This window comes from Podarcis pityusensis (genome assembly GCF_964106645.2).
Source record: "Podarcis pityusensis genome assembly, chromosome: 7".
Classification (NCBI taxonomy): domain Eukaryota; kingdom Metazoa; phylum Chordata; class Lepidosauria; order Squamata; family Lacertidae; genus Podarcis; species Podarcis pityusensis.
Genome location: NC_138031.1, coordinates 245,535 through 262,862, shown reverse-complemented (window position 1 = coordinate 262,862; position 17,328 = coordinate 245,535). Strand labels below are relative to the sequence as shown.

The 17,328-nt window shown below is 47.7% G+C and overlaps 1 long non-coding RNA gene across 1 annotated transcript; it reads right to left on the bottom strand.

Annotated features, from left to right (window-relative positions):
• Positions 1-9,794: 9,794 nt before the first annotated feature.
• On the bottom strand, positions 9,795-9,929 carry LOC308481429. The gene is made up of 2 exons (XR_013988671.1): positions 9,876-9,929; positions 9,795-9,834 (listed from the first exon to the last, which is right to left on the bottom strand). It is a non-coding gene; the product is annotated as an uncharacterized lncRNA (long non-coding RNA).
• Positions 9,930-17,328: the final 7,399 nt, after the last annotated feature.

The following is a 17,328-nucleotide window of genomic DNA, read 5'->3' as shown; positions in this document are numbered from 1 at the left end:
GGGGGGGTCAGCAGAGCACCCCCTTCTGGGTGGGGGAGGGGGAAAGGGGAGGCCAAGAAGGGAGGGGGGAGGGCAGGGGATACTAGTGTAAGTAGGCCACTATAAGAGGGAGGCTGGGGGAGGGCGAGGGGGGTTAATTGGGGAAACAGAGCTGGGGCTCCATCCAGGCAGGCAGTTCAGCGCTGGCCTCATCTACAGGACAGACCGGCCAGTCCTGATGCAAAGAACAGTGCAATCTTCAGCCCTCCCAGGGAATTGGAGGGAGTAGCTGTGGGGGTGTGTGTGTGGAGGGGGAGGGTACCCAAAGGAGACCCCTTAGCTGGCCAGAAAAGGACTACTGGGGAAAGGACTGCCATGATGGCTAAACCTCAGAAATAGCTTTCTGCTAGTAAGAGCCGTTTGACCATAGAACTGTCTCCCTTGGGAGGTGGGGAGCTCTCCTTCTTTGGGGATTTTAAATAATAATAATAATAATAATAATAATAATAATAATAATAATTTTTATTTATATCCCGCCCTCCCCAGCCAAAGCGGGGCTCAGAGCGGCTAACAACAGTAAAAGTAACACAGCATTCTAAAATCAATTCATAATCAAATTAATCGCAACCATTGGGCTAGAGTTCTGTGAGGAATTACCGAAGGAGGGGGTCAGACTGTGCCCTGGCCAAAGGCCTGGTGGAACAGCCCTGTCTTGCAGGCCCTGCGGAAAGATGTCAAGTCTTGTGACAGAGCGTTCCACCAGATCGGGGCCACGGCCGAAAAAGCCCTGGCTCTGGTTGAGGCCAGCCTGACCTCCCTGTGGTCCAGGGTCTCCAAGATGTCCCGGATCGGGATCCTCTTGGCTGACCAAATGGAAAAGTGGTCATGGGCATTGTCACCAAAGTAGGGGAGGAGAGGTCAGGTGAGGGTCAGCGTGCCAGCATCTCCAGCCAAGGGGCAGGAGATTGGATGGCCATCTGTCATGGATGCATTAGGTGAGGTTCCTGCATTTCAGGGGGTTGGACTAGATGACCCTTGGATCCCTTCCAACTCTACAATTCTATGATGATGAGGTTGGTGCGTGTGAGAGAGGAAGAGACTCTGATGGGGCTTCTTCAGATGTGGTCCTGAGTCTGCTTCCCCTTGGCAGGGCGAGGGAGGGGGAACTGACCTCAGGGGCATCGCCCCAAACCAAGCCAGGATCCGCATGCAAGCAGGTGACCAAGAGCAGGAGGAAGTCGCCTGGGACTCAGCACCAACCTACAGCTCCAAAACATGCTCAGGGCACCATGTCCCAGGAAGCCCCCAATCCCAGTGGCCCCGCCAGTTGGGGGAAGGGGCTGGCTCTGCTAACAGGGCTCTTGGACCATTGGGTTGCCAGGCCCTTCCGTAGGGAGATGTAGTCAGACCTCCCTCAAAGCTACAACCAGCCACAGAGGGAGAGTGCTTGGAAAGTCCGGGGGGGGGGGGCAGGCAGGGAGTGTCCCCAAATGGTCCTAATAAGATGTTCAGTCAAAGTTAGGAAAGATTAAAGTTGACAACATTAGTGATGAATAAATTGAGGGTGGAATGCAGGAAGGCCTCACCCCCCCCCCATTGGAGCAGTCATCTAGTCCAACCCCCTGCAATGCAGGAATCTCCACCAAAGCAGCCATGACAGGTGGCTCCCCCCCCCCCCCCAACTCTGCTTTAAAACCTCCATGGAAGGAGAGTCCACCACCTCCCTCTGGAGACAGGAGGAAAGCATGGATGTCCCTAATGTGAAATCCAGATACAGAAAGGGAAATATGGGGATCAGAAGGCAAAAGAGACTAAGGGACGGATCCTGGCAGCAGTTGCTCACTGGATCAAGTTGTGGGAGACCCTCATGGACAAGCTGCCCCTTTCTATTGGTGGCAGTAACCAGCTGGGGGGGGGTCATGGGTGCTCCCCTTTTGCTGACGCCACATTTGCCTACAGCTGAGAAAGAGGAAGAATGCCTGTCACTGCTGACCAGTTCCCAGCATGCAGCGCTGCAGAATCGATGATGGGAGAAGCCATGAAAGGATGAGCAGCAGCAGAGCCACGCGGAGCCTCCCAGGGCGTTTCATGTGGGTCATTCGCTGATGGCCCCACAGAGTTCCTTCTTCCATTTTAGTCCCTGCCAATAAAGATATTTCTGGACCTTCTACCGGTAGCCTGATTCTGTACCCCTGCCTGGGTCCCAGAGGTGCTTGGAGCCAGGCCCAGTTCCAAAGGGCTTCCTTTCACCCCACAGATTTCAATTTCTCTTGAGGCCAGTTATGCAAATGTTTCATTTTTGTAAAGGACGTTTCTGGGATTTCTACCAGCTGTCCCTGTTGAGCAAGGACTCAGCTACACAGCTGCAAATAAAATGTTTAAAATGTGCTATATACAAATGTGACACTAGATGACGACAATAAGCTATGCAAAATTCAATGTATTTTCCAAAAACGTTTTTTTTAAAAAAAGCATTTCACAGCGTTTTTTATATGTGTGTAGATCCCACCCAAGAGTGATTCTTATTCTGAGTCACCTGCCGTTCTGTCCAGCACCTGTCCCTTTGCCTTCTGCAAAAGCATTAGGCCTTGTTAAGATGTTGCTGACGTGCGACTCCCCAGAGTGTGAAGTGTGGAGTCATCCTGCCTCTCTTGGCTATGCACATAAATTCTTGCGCATAAACCACACAGTGCTGACTCTTTCAGACAGCAGCTGCAGACTAGAGTATGAATGTGGGGCAAATGACACAGTGCTATATGGAGCAATGCCCCAGTTCTCTGAGTGGTGAGATCTCCAGGGCTTCTGTTTCCTTGGAAGGAGGAAACTAGAGGCAGAATGGGTGTTTTGTGACGTGGGTAATTTCCATGTATATGCAGGCTGAGCGCAGGTGCCCTAAATTCCCTGCTGCTCATCAGGTACCAAGGGGCACCCATAGATCCTCCAGAGAGTGGCTCAGCCCTCGGCCTCCTCCCCTCGGCCTCACCACCCTTTCTGGTTGCCATTCCTCAGGCAGCTTCCTTCCTCCACAGCGTCACTTTCACAAGCGAGAGTCAGCACCTGACCCAGCTGAGAGAAGAGGTGGGCAGGTGGGCTTGCTCCTTCCAGGCTTGGAAAGAGCCATCATCATTATAGGGCAAAGTACTTGATCATCTCTGGCCATCCTGCTGGCTCCAAAAGCCCCCTCCTCAACCAACCCCAGTTCTAGAAGCATGGGCAGGAGGTCCATGGGAGACTGCTCAGAACTATCTTCCCATCTCATGACAATTTTTTTTTTAAATGATATTTATTAAAATTTCAGAAAAAAAGAATTACACAAAAACAAGAAAAGTAAAAACAAAAAACAGAAGTAAAAATACAAGAAAAATACAAAATACAAAGTACAGAATAAAAGAATAAAAAACACTTAAAGAAGAAAAAGAGAAAAATAGATCAATTTTTCCATACCTTACATTCATATCCTTGTTTCCCTGACCTCCTCATACCTCCCTCTTTTGTATTCCAATTCAATTTGTTAGTCCAGCAATACCTTTCCCTCCTTTTTAATCCTGATCTTTAATCTTGATATATTATAACATTAAATTTTTACGTATTAAAAACCAATTTTTCCATATTCTTTTATACCATTACAGCTAGAAACCACTTAACTTCAATCCGACATCATTCTAACATTCATTAATTTTACAATATTTCTGTACGTAGTCTTTAAATTTCTTCCAATTTCTTTTTAAATTTCTTCCAGTTTGGTCAGACTTCGAGAACACTATCCAACTATCTGTCGTCCCCTTCTCCTTGTGCCCTCCATATTACACCCATGTTACACCCCCCAAAACTACATCACTCATACATGACGGTTACATCATGAAAGGGGAGGTCTGGTGGCAGGAATCTGAGCATCCTGGACCCTGCCCCATGGTTCTCCTTGCCCTCCACCAAACACCCATCAAGTGTCACAAAAGAGATGTTTACATTTCTCTGTTTCCCAGCCAAGTTCATCACACCCTTTTGTCTTCACCTGGGTTTGTTATTTCTGGAATGGCTTCCTGTCTGGCCCTCAGGTATCAGGATGCCAGGGATTATCCCTCAGGCAGAGGGGCTGCTGAGTAGCTGAGCTCACGTCTAGATGAATTTCTGAAGTTTTCCCAGTCAGCCAGTACATAGATACATTTATCATTTGGTATCGTGCAGCAGAGGCCCTTTGAATAGATAGGAAGAAACTGTGATGAAGTGTTTTGTGCGGACAAATCAGAGAAGTCTCAAAAGCGATTGTGCTGATTTTGGTAGTGGGCTGCATGTGCATGATATCTGCTGGAGGGGCAACCCCCCCAACCTATACATAAATTCCTGCAACTGTTTCTACTACTACAGACCAACACTGCTGCCTCCCTGTAAACAAAATGAGAAGGGAGGGGGAGGGGGAGGGAGAAGGAAAAACCCAGACCTTGCCTGGAAAAGTTCCACAGCTGTTCTCAGGGTCAGATTTAGGTTTGATGAGGCCCTGAGCTACTGAAGGTAATGGGGCCCTTTATATGTCCAGCTGTCCTTTGTCAACAACAAATTGTCGCTGGTTTTTGGTTTGTTTGTTTTTTTTGTACCATATGCTATATGGTAATTTATGGTACATGGTAATTTATGTTGCCATGCAACCAGTCCATGCAGAATGTAAAGTAAAGGTAAAGGTACCCCTGCCCGTACGGGCCAGTCTTGACAGACTCTAGGGTTGTGCGCTCATCTCACTCTATAGGCCGGGAGCCAGCGCTGTCCGCAGACACTTCCAGGTCACGTGGCCAGTGTGACATCGCTGCTCTGGCGAGCCTGCACCAGAGCAGCACACGGAACGCCGTTTACCTTCCCGCTGGTAAGCGGTCCCTATTTATCTACTTGCACCCGGAAGTGCTTTCGAACTGCTAGGTTGGCAGGCACTGGGACCGAACAACGGGAGCGCACCCCGCCGCGGGGATTCGAACCGCCGACCATGCGATCAGCAAGTCCTAGGCGCTGAGGTTTTACCCACAGCGCCACCAGCCAGCGGCGTAGCATGGGTTGTCAGCACCCGGGGCAAGGCAAGTAATTTGCGCCCCCTAACCCGGGGCAAGGCAAGTAATTTGCGCCCCCTAACCCCTAACCTGCCGCCGCTGCCAGCTTCTTCTTGCTGCTGCCTGGTCTGGTCTGGTGTGGTTCTCTCCCACGCTCAGCGCTGCGCTGGGCGGCCGCTGCACTGTCCCTCCCCCACATAGTCCCTCGCTCTCTCTCCGCACCGCACGCCTGGCACCCACCCCCTCCACAGTGGGCGGCGGCCCAGCGGCTCGGATCGGATTCGCACAGCCAGCACTGCAGTGAGAGAGAGTGAGTGAGCCAGGTAGGGGCAGAGAGCTGCAAGTGCGAGCGCCCCCGCCCCAGATGTTGCGCCCGGTGCGGCCGGCCCCCCCTGCACCCCCCACGCTACGCCACTGCCACCAGCGTTCCCCACAGCGCCACCCGCAGAATGTAGGCACCCTATATATAGAAATGAGCAAACCAGTGATATTTGAGGGAGCAGGCTAGCAGGTGGGGCCCATGACGTACATCATAGGAGCCTACACAACACAAAACACTGTTGCTGTGCGTAGGTTTTATTATTATTATTATTTATTCTGGCAGTTCCCTCACTGTGAGAAGTGAGGTTACAGGGAACCAGGCAGTGGGCCTTCTCAGTAGTGGCGCCTGCCCTGTGGAACGCCCTCCCACCAGAGGTCAAAGCAATAAGCAACTATCTGAAGGCAGCCCTGTTTAGGGAAGTTTTAATGTATAATGCTGTATTGTGGTTTTAATATTTGGTTGGGAGCTGCCTAAAGTGGCTGGGGAAATCCAGCCAGATGGGCAGGGTATATTATTGTTGTTGTTGTTGTTGTTGTTGTTGTTGTTGTTGTTGTTGTTGTTTCTTATATTTGGGAAATGTACATCCAGGTTTTTCCCCCCTTTGGTTTTTTGGGGGTCCCCAAGAGTGTGGGGCCCTAAGCTATAGCTTGTTTAGCTTCTACGTAAATCTGACACTGGCTGTTCTTGCAGTGAGCAGCTGTGCTGTAAATAGGAGCGGGAGGAACCTGCTTCTCCCTCCTCCCGGGCTGAATGGCAGTGGCTGCTCTTTCTCCTGCACCTGACACGCAGCTTTCTCAATCAAAAGTAGCTGGAGTATTTCTGATGTTTTGCCTAGTGGAGGTTTGAAACGTGCCACATCCTTGGGCTTCGAAATACCACACCGTGTGGCTGGTGGGGGTGAAATGGGGGCTGGACTGAGAAGTAGGGTGGGTGTGGGTGTGCCTGGGCACCAGTGCCGGTGCCCAGTCACTGTGGGTGCCAGTCAGCCAGCTCCCCCCACCTGTGGGCTGCTGCAGCTTCTGCCAGGAGAAGAAGAAGCCCTCCCCCAGCCCCACTTTCTCTTCTGGGCCTTTGATGTGTCCCATGTGGGGCTCGGCCAGAGGGGGACAGGAGAGATTCTGCTGCCTTTCTATTTAGACTCTGCTATTTTAAAACTACTAAGCATTTGCTGGAATTGCATCATTTGTTCACCTGCCTATAAGGTGCCTTGTGAGAGTCTTTGTCTAAAAGGCAGAATATAAATTAAATATAAAAATAAAACAAGGGCTGCTTTCCTGGGCACGCCCAGCTGGAGGGGAGAGGCAGATGTAGGAACGTGCGTCTTTTGCATGGTTGGGATGGAGCTACGCTTTCTGCCCCCCCCCCCCACTGGCCTTGGCCATCCTTGCTTCCTGTGGGAGTGAGTTCCATAGTTTAACTGCGGTCTGTCTCTTCCGCCTTGCCTGCTTCCGGCTGCAGCCTCCAGCTCATCCTGCCTGGTGCTGAGTGCCTGGCCAAACGCTTCTGCCCCAGGATCCTGAAAACTGGTTCGGTCCCGTCTGTGTTATGACTCCTGTTGGCATTTACCCCAATAAGTGTCTTGTGCATAACACAAGTCACACTCTTTTAGGCCGGCCAATTAGCCTAATTGCAAGCTGGTGGCTTCCTGATCTCAGCCTGACATGAACCAGGATCATCCTTCTGCAAATTCCTTTCTATTGTATGTAAACTCCCCTTCTAGGCCTCTGCTTGTGTGTAAACTTAGCAATTGCTTGAAGGGAATTGAGGCAAGGGGTGTGGGTGGGTGCTCAGCCTGCAGCAAGGGATTCTGCTCAGATCCTGGAGGAGTCCCTTTCTGCTCCTTCCCTTTGCAGAACAGAGGACTGCTGCCAGCCTGTGATGGTGTCAGGGTGGACTTGCTCTTGCCCACAGCCCCCCCTTCTTGCCAGCTGCTCAAAGGGCCCAAGGTAGGCTTAAAAGAGGAAGAACCAGAATAAGGCAGGTACATGCAGCAAAATCAGCCCAGATGAAACGAAAGAGTTCAAAAGCACTGGCTTGAAAAGAGGCTTCAACAAATTCATAGGTTCCACAGTCAGAGACTGGAAGCCACAGGAGAGAAGATTGTCCTGGTGTTCAAGTCCTGCTTTTGGGCTTCCCATAATGGTCACCTGGTTGGCCACTGTGAGAACAGGATGCTGGACTAGATGGACTTGGGCCTGAGGCAGCAGCCTCTTCTGAGCTGCTGCTGCCCCCTGCAGGAGGAACAGGCACTTCGCCAAGGCTGCTTCAGCCCATCCTAGAGGTCAAAGGCTCCTTCATGGATCACTGGCAAAGGGGCTTGAATAACTCAGAGAAGCTATGAGCTCTGCTGTCCAGGGCCACCTAAGATGGACAGGTCATAGTGGAGAGTTTTGAGCAAATGTGATCCACCTGGAGCAGGAACCGGCAAGCCGCTCCAGTATCCCTGCCAAGAAAACTCCATGAACAAAGACAGATGGTTGGACAGTGTTCTCGAAGCTACCAGCATGAGTCTGACCAAACTGCGGGAGGCAGTGGAAGACAGGAGTGCCTGGCGTGCTCTGGTCCAGGGGGTCACGAAGAGGCGGACACGACTAAACGACTAAACAACAACAGAGATCAAAGGAGCAGAGAGGCAAGCAAAGGACTCCTCTGGGCTCCTTCCAGGGCCTCCCACTGAGCAGGTATTGCCTTAGTTTGTGGCTCCCATGGGGCAAATGCAGCTGGACCCCAAGTCTTGTATTCTTGTAAAGAAGCTGGTAAAATGTGGTCTTGACTATGCTACCACTCAGTGGATTTGTAACTGGCTGACTGACCGAACCCAAAGGGTGCTCATCAATGGTTCCTCTTCATCCTGGAGAAGAGTGACTAGTGGGGTGCCACAGGGTTCTGTCTTGGGCCCGGTCTTATTCAACATCTTTATCAACGACTTGGATGATGGACTCAAGGGCATCCTGATCAAATTTGCAGATGACACCAAATTGGGAGGGGTGGCTAACACCCCAGAGGACAGGATCACACTTCAAAACGACCTTGACAGATTAGAGAACTGGGCCAAAACAAAGAAGATGAATTTTAACAGGGAGAAATGTAAAGTACTGCACTTGGGCAAAAAAAATGAGAGGCACAAATACAAGATGGGGGACACCTGGCTTGATAGCAGTACATGTGAAAAGGATCTAGGAGTCTTGGTTGACCACAAACTTGACATGAGCCAATAGTGTGATGCGGCAGCTAAAAAAGCCAATGCAATTCTGGGCTGCATCAATAGGAGTATAGCATCTAGATCAAGGGAAGTAATAGTGCCACTGTATTCTGCTCTGGTCAGACCTCACCTGGAGTACTGTGTCCAGTTCTGGGCACCCCAGTTCAAGAAGGACACTGACAAACTGGAACGTGTCCAGAGGAGGGCAACCAAAATGGTCAAAGGCCTGGAAACGATGCCTTATGAGGAACGGCTAAGGGAGCTGGGCATGTTTAGCCTGGAGAAGAGGAGGTTAAGGGGTGATATGATAGCCATGTTCAAATATATAAAAGGATGTCACATAGAGGAGGGAGAAAGGTTGTTTTCTGCTGCTCCAGAGAAGCGGACACGGAGCAATGGATCCAAAGTACAAGAAAGAAGATTCCACCTAAACCTTAGGAAGAACTTCCTGACAGTAAGAGCTGTTCGACAGTGGAATTTGCTGCCAAGGAGTGTGGTGGAGTCTCCTTCTTTGGAGGTCTTTAAGCAGAGGCTTGACAACCATATGTCAGGAGTGCTCTGATGGTGTTTCCTGCTTGGCAGGGGGTTGGACTCGATGGCCCTTGTGGTCTCTTCCAACTCTATGATTCTATGATTCTATGATTCTACAAGGCAGCTGCCATCACCCTTTAAGGTGACACAGCCATGCATTTCTCTGGGGGAGGAAGTGCACAGTCTCCCCCCCCCCCACCCCAGGCAGGCCTCATATTGACAGTGGTGGTGGTGGTGTGGTGTTTCTTACATAAAGGGAGGGTTTATTTCTGTTGTGGTGAAGATGTTTCAAACCTGAGTTAAACATACGTTATATAAACATTTTGGGGTTGGCTTTTACAGCCTGTTATGTGATACGGAAGGGGGGGGCATGTCTTCTTCACCTCCTTCTTCGCTACAATATATCCATTTATTTCCAATTGTCAATGTCAAAAGGGACTAAAATCTATAAAATTCATAGAAAATCAACGTGCCAATTTGCTCAATTTCTCTACGACTCCATGACACCTCCCCTGTCCTCCATAATCCCTCAAGCAAGGTGTCAAGACCCTAATCCTGTCAAATCACTCTGCCAAACCTTTCCTCTGGGCAAGGCCAGGTGGCAGACCATGCATACATGGACCATTGTCTTCTCATCAGGTACTCAGGATGTGCTTATCTGCGCATATCTCCAGCTCTGCATATTCCCCCCTCCCTCCTCCATATGTTAATCCTGTGTGACCCAACCTCTTCTTAATGTATTCATGATGTAATCTGTGTAACCCAACCTCTTCTTAATGTATTCATGATGTAATCTGTGTAACCCAACCTCTTCTTAATGTATTCATGATGTAACTGGGATGTATTTTGCACTGTATTCTGGGAGATGGAGGGAAATTTCAAAAGTTCATGTCACCCCTTTCTCGCTGTTCAATCTCGCCTTGAACCTGTTGCGCAATAAACTTGGATCTTCTGCAGTTTGCTCCTGTCTCCGGCTGAGCTCATTTTCTTCCGCAGTGACCCGCGGACTTAGTCCGACGAGCTGGGTGGCAGAGTAGCCCCGCACCCAGATTTTACCGTAACATATGGGAAAAAAATCCAGGGTGAGAAGACTACGCAACAGCCCAGTTCATCGGAGTGCAATTCCCCTGTGGGTCCACACAGTCAGTAAAAGAAGGAAGTTCCAGCCAAGTAATTTGGAGCAAAACAGAGATCTGTAGACCACAATCTGTATTGTTGCACAACAGGTCCCCACAGGAGTAAGAGCCACAAGCATGGGGTGACATTGAAATAAAAAATTTAAGGTCATATATATAATAAATGTTCATGAATATACCAACCAAGCATATGTGGACCACATGTCTGGAGCAGCACAGGGAGACCTTCCTGAAACCATTTTGACTCCCAAACTGACCAAATGTTTTCGCTGCAAGGAGGGAGCGGGTGAGGGAACCTTTCCATTGTCTCAGGAATTGGGTAATCACCATCTCAAAGGAATGGCCAGATTACCAGGAAAGGCAATCAGATATGACATTATCAGATAACCTGGCAGACAGGAAAAACAACAACATTCAAATTTCTGTTGTAGACCATCTTTTCTGTGATGTAGGTATGATGTATCTGGGGGGTGGTCTTGGGTTACACCCCTTCTGTGATGTATGCATGATGTATGGAGGGGTGGTCTTGAGCTCCAGGGCAGGGAATTTAAAATGTCTATATAAGGGCAGACACACCTTTGTTCTGGGTCTTCCTCCTCCTCCTTCTGCGTGTGAGGGGAGCACCCTGTTGCAACAGATCAATAAAGATCAGGCTTATGAGCTGCTTTGCTTCTCAATATTTTCTGGTTGGCCTCTGTTATTTTCTCCTACCGATAGGGAACCCACTTAAGGCTCTTGGATATACAGGCTCTTGGATACTCCGCAAGGGGGAAAAGGCAGATTTTGTTTACAACAATACCCTAGTTTCTGAAACCATTGTCACAGGCCTCCCCAAATTGTGCTCTTTTGACTGTTTTGGTAAGGATTGCCCAGAGTTGTTGAGCTTTTTGAGGGGAGGATTGCCACCTATCCTCTGTCACTTCACCAACAAAAGTCGCAAATCGCCTGCCCAATTACTGCAGCAACAGCCAATCAACACCTTATCTTGCTGCAGCAGCCAATAACACGCCCAATAGCATCTGACAATCTCCGGCTCGCAGCAACAACCAATCACACATTCCTCCATGTACTATCCGTGTATAAGACTACCCGCCCCCCTTTAACATTCTTTCTTAGTAAAGTAAACCTACTCTTATACTTGGTGTTGCAGGGATTTATGTATGGGGGGCGTGTCCCTCCAGCAGATATTGGTGCACATGCAGCTGTGATAAAAATTTTATGGTTTTAGATATATGGCAACGTTCATAACCACACGTACATAGATCAGCACAGGAAAACCAACCTGGAACCATTTTGATTCCTAAACTGAGCAAATGTTTCTCTGCATGGTAAAAATGGAAAAGCCTCCCCATTGTCTCTTTCCTCACAAATCGTGTTTCAAGGATATGTCTGTTTGAATAAGGTGTGAGCCTGTGACCTGGCCCAGGAAATAAGTATTTTACCACTACAAAAGAATGGCCAGGCTCCCCAGGAAATCCAATCAAGTAACCTGCTAGACAGGAGATAAACAACAACAGGAGAAAAACAATATTTAAATTTCTGTGATGTAGGGGGATGTATCTGAGGGGTGGTCTTAGGTTACACCCCTTCTGTGATGTATGCATAATGTTTCTGGGGGTGGTCCTGATCTAGAGAATGGGAATTTCAAAAGTCTTTATAAGGCCTTGCAGGCCATTGTTCTGGGTCCTCTTCCTCTCCTGCGTGTGAGGGGAGCACCCTGTTGCAACAGATCAATAAAGATCAAGCTTACTAGCTGCTTTGCTTCTCAATATTCTCTAGTTGGCCTCTGTTATTTTCTCCTACCAATAGGGAACCTATGTAAGGACTCTATATGGGCTCTTGGATACCCCATAAGGGAAAAGGGCATATTTTTATTTACAACAGATGGCGACCACGCACGAAGGGACTTTTGGTTACCCGGATTCTGGAAGTGAGGAAGGACTGGTTATCCAGCGCGCACCAGGCAGTTTGCCAGGAGGAATAACCAGTCTTCCATCGGTCCCAGGGTCTGGAAATAACTGGAGTTTCAGCGGGGCTAACCAGAGGAAGCAATGCTTGATCAGGCTGGCCTTAAACAACCAGTCAAGACATCGTGGGATCACCAGGAACAGCGCATGCGGAAGTGAGTATTAAGTAGGAAACACGGGTAGTGGGTTGGGGTCTCTAAACCACAGCAACCAAAATTCTTTAATTCTTCCTTTTCCCTTCAAATCTAAAATTTCTAATTTTTTCCTCATCTAAAAATTGCCTTCTCCTTTCTGTCCCCTCGATCTCAACACCAGCCCTAGCCCTTCGGAGTATGCCCAGGCAAAAGTTGTGTGTGACTTCTTTCATTTCCCTTCTACAGTCTATATGCCGACCTATTCCTTCGGAGTTTTGCCCAGAAAAAGGTCGTGCTTTTTCTTCTGTACTGAAAACTATAATTCCCAGGTGTTGTTGCTGCTTTTCATCATTGCACATCTGTAGAAGTGATATCCTGTAAGGGGCAGGGTTTTTGGGGCGACTTAAAAACACAGTTAGACAAGGAAGGGGCAAAAGGCAAAAAGGATGTCCTCCAGTTTCCATGGGAAGCTGCAAATAATAACAATCTTAGTGGATTAAACATTTTATTCATTATCACATTTCCATATAATTACTGTTATTATCTGCTAAGTTTGTTTGCTTTCCTTCACTTAATAAAAACTTACTCCACATGTAGAGAAAGAGAACTGTAAAAAATACAAGAAAGGTTAAAAATTAAAAAGAAAGCAAAAAATTAGATTACCAGTTAGATGAAAACGGACTTGACACAAAGACATCAGATTAAGAAAAGAACCATTATTAAATAGTACAAAGATATTATCAAAACCACACAGATTACTACTGGACTAAAAAAAATGGGAAAACAATGGGGGAAACTTAAAATTCACCATGTGCTATCCAATAAAAGAACTTCATGAAACTGACTTTCAACATGTGATGAACATGTCCCCAAAGTAAAACACACACACACAAAATGACCTATGAGGAACCAAAAATAAATAAATGCTAAGACACACAATTAATAAGCAACCTGAAGTAACCTGAAGTAATCTGTTTTGGCATTCTAACATCCCAAATGAAAATAAAAGAGTGTTTCTTGATGTGACAACATCGGCTGTAATGTTAATAGCGGAATACTGGGAAATGAGTTAATACCAAGAAAAAATGAATGGCAATTTAAAGTTGTGCAAGTACCTTGCACTAGCCAAAATGACAGAATTAATAAGAAATGCTCAGGCAAAATGGTAGACAAATACAATTCCATAAATAATGTTTGGTTGTGCTTTGATTAATTTCATATATATAATGGAAGAACTGATAAAACGAACTTAATAAACGAAAACAGATTATTTGTAACCTAAAAAAAATGTCAAAGCCACAAAGAGATAGAGGGAAGTCACTAATATAGCAGGGATTCAGACTTGTTTTGCTGAACAGAAAGAAAGTGACTGTTTGCCTTTAAGGGAAGAAAGACAAAAAGAAAAACAAATGCAATTACTTTTTATAGAGTATTTAAATCACTGTTTGCATCCCCTCATTATCATTTGTGCTGTGGGAGAAAAGAAAGGACACTCTGTTAAAAGGGAAAATTATTTCATGTGAGAGGTCTGTCAGGAAATGCTGTTCCTAAAATGCATAGGCATATACACACACACACACCAAAAAAAAAACTTATAAAATTTAAAACCCATGGGGGGGGGGGGGAGAAACTACTCAAGAGAGGAACTCACAGTGGGAGTGCTTTGATATTTACCTGTGAAAAGAATTTGGCACTACCAGAATCAGCACAATCACTTTTGTGACTTTTGTGATTTGTCCTCACAAAACACTTCATTTTTATTTTTATTTTGCCTTTCCTTTTTTTTTAAATAATTTTTTATTAAGGTTTTAAACAAACAAAAAAGAAAAACAACACACACAAAAAACAATACAAAACTTAGCAATATAAACACAAAACAATTAATAACGAACTCTCTTTTCCATTACCAATTTTAAGTCACTTATTTTCTGGACTTCCTCATACCTCCCTCTTTTGTATTCCAATCCACATTTATTTATCCAGCAGTTTCTTTTCCACTTTTTTAATCCCAATCTTTAATTTAATAAAATGTTAAAATATATAACTTCAACTCTTTTAAACCTAATCCTTGATCTTAATATCCTGTAACTTTAAAGTTTTCCCTTTTAAAATCAAATTTCCATTTCTTTAAACTTCTTTAATCTTAATCTTTAATCTTAATCTATCCTTAACTTTAACCTATGCAGCTGGAAACCACTTATTTTCAGTCCAACATCACTCTAACATTCCTTAATTTTGCAGTGTTTCTGAAGATAGTCTTTGAATTTCTTCCAGTCTTCCTCCATCGACTCTTCTCCCTGGTCACGGATTCTGCCAGTCATTTCTGCCAATTCCATATAGTCCATAAGTTTCATCTGCCATTCCTCCAGCGTGGGAAGTTCTTGTCACAAAACACTTCATCACAGTTTCTTCCTTTTGCTGCACAATACCAAATGTAAGAATTCACTGATCAATATATCTATGTACTGGCTGACTAGGAAAACTTCAGAAATTCCTATAGACATGTGAGCTCAGCTCCTCAGCAGCCCCTCTGCCTGAGTGATAATCCCTGGCATCCTGGTACCTGAGGGCCAGACAGGTAGCCATTCCAGAAATAACAAACCCAGATGAAGACAAAAGGATGTGATGAACTTGGCTGGGAAACAGGGAAATGTAAACATCTCTTTTGTTTCACTTGATGGGTGTTTGGCGGAGGGCAAGGAGAACCATGGGGCAAGGTCCAGGATGCTCAGATTACTGCCACCAGACCTCCCCTTTCATGATGTAACTGTGATGTATGAGTGATGTAGTTTGGGGTGGGTGTAATATGGGGATTAGCAGGTAATAAAAGTTGGGGTTCTCTTTTGTTCGGGGCTCCCATCTTGTTCCACCTTGAGGCAGGTGGGAGTCCTGTCACAACAGTCTTCAATCAAGACCAAGCCGACTGGCTGCTGTTTTGCTCTGGTATTCCTGGCTGGTGTCCTTGTTTTTTGTCCAAGGGAGCCCTCAGATTTCTCCGCTAACAATGGAAAAGTAAGGTATTTCCTTCTGCAACGGAAATGTTTGGAGCCATTAAGAGTCAAGATGGCTTCAATATTGCTCTCCTCTACTATTTCAGACATGTGGTTTGTGTACGTATTTATGTGTGTTTACCTTGTTCACTTACATTTTATTTCTGACACCATAGAATTATTATAACATAGAGATGGGGGGGAGAGAGGAACAGCTGAAGAGTCCATCATGGATAGAGTCTCACACAGGGGCACAGAGTATAGGGTGGATTGGTCTTTAGCCCCCTTAATATTTTGGGGCAGGGGGCTCAGCCTCCCCAGTGTTGAGGGGGCTGCCACACCTTGCAACTGCCAAGCCCATCCTGCTGCCCCTCTGCCCCTTGGTTCAGGCTTGACCCAGGGATGGAGCAGCCGTGGCCAGCAGCCTCTCTCCGCTGCGGTGGAGCTATGCGCAGGGCAGCCCAGTTGAGGAGAAGGGCAGCCGCTCTCTGCCGCCGATCCTCCACTCCGAGGAAGCTGCCTCCAGAAAATGTGCCTGGTGGATGGCAGGCAGAGAGGGTCTGGGCAGCTTGGGAGGGCGTCATGCATGGTCCTACAAAGCACAACTTGGAGAAACCTTGAGTCGATCCTGTCCAAAATATCAAGAACTGAAAAATGCACAGATTGGGAACAGCATTCATTCATCTGGAATATCAGCACAAAACACTGTTGAAGATCCTCACCTCAAGATGGGGGATGTATCCAAAAAATATGCAGAAAAGGCATCTGGAATAGCTGCCTTGGCCAATGGAACTTGGAGCTGTTGGCATGACTGACGGTTCTTGCCAGACCTAAGGCGCCAGAAGGTCTCCAGCAGGAGGTGGCCCTCTGGACCCCAGAGCATTTAGGGACATCACACCAGCACCTTCCTCCTTCAGTGTAGGATGCTGCAGCCTGGAGCTCTGGACAGCCTTATTTGAGTGCCTGACAAGAGTCAGCCCTTGTCCATCAAATCTCATGTCAGTAGAAACCAGGCCGCGTTCGTACCAAGGCATGAGTGGCTGCCTCAAGGCAGACTGGAACACATTAGAGTTGCAAAGAACACTGGAGGGGCTGTGAAGTAGGGAGCAAGAATTCAGCTGGCTTTGGGGTCCATGGCGCGAGGCAGCAAGCACAGTGTAATATTGGAGAGGGGGGCAGGGAGGTGCCCAGGACCAGGCTGCTGAGCTTGGAATGGCTTTGCTCCTCATAAGGACAGGAGCAGCTTTGCTTCCAGTCTCCTTCTGCAAACTGTTTGCTTTCCCCAGAAACCTTGTGGGGTGGGTGGAGGAGGAGGAGGAGACCCGTCTCCTCTCTCCATTGGTGGGACAGTGAGCTATTCCAGGCCTGAAAGCAAAGTGTGGGGGTGGGGAGGAGAAACAAGGATGTGGAGAGGATGAAAGCCTTTCCAGGAATCAGCTCTGGACAAGATGCACGCACAAAGAGGCAGGTTCTGCCAAGGAGCAGAGAGAGGTGTTCCTGGCACAGGAGCGGCCCCCTCCTGTTGCAAACACAGCTCCTGTCATGGGACAGAGCCTGCTTTTTCAAGGGAGGGAGAGTGCCAGTGCTTCCACAGAAGTGGAATGCACAATGAAGAATGCACAATGAAGCACCTTTTCACCCACAGAAACACCCCCTTCTCTCCTTCACGCTTCGGAAAGGGGTGTGTGAATGTGCTGTAAACGTGTGGGGCGTGTGCAGCCTCAGTGGCACCATAAAGCCAAAGAGACGGATTGTGGCCGGCAGCGCCAGAGCCTGTGTCCGCTGCACCAAAACCACAAAGTGGTCCCCTGAGTGGCAGGGTTGATACACTCCTGAGGACCAAGAGAGGTGTGTGAGACCGGCTGCATGGGCCCTGGAGGCAACGGACGCAGGACCTGAGGTGGCCACAGCCCCTGGCAGAGCCCAGGCAAACAGAGGACTGAAGGAAGGCCAAGTTCCTAGTCCTTGTGGGGTGCTCTGCTCCCATCCAGCAGCCGCCAGAAATGAGGAGACTCAGCAGGAGGATGGAGCCAC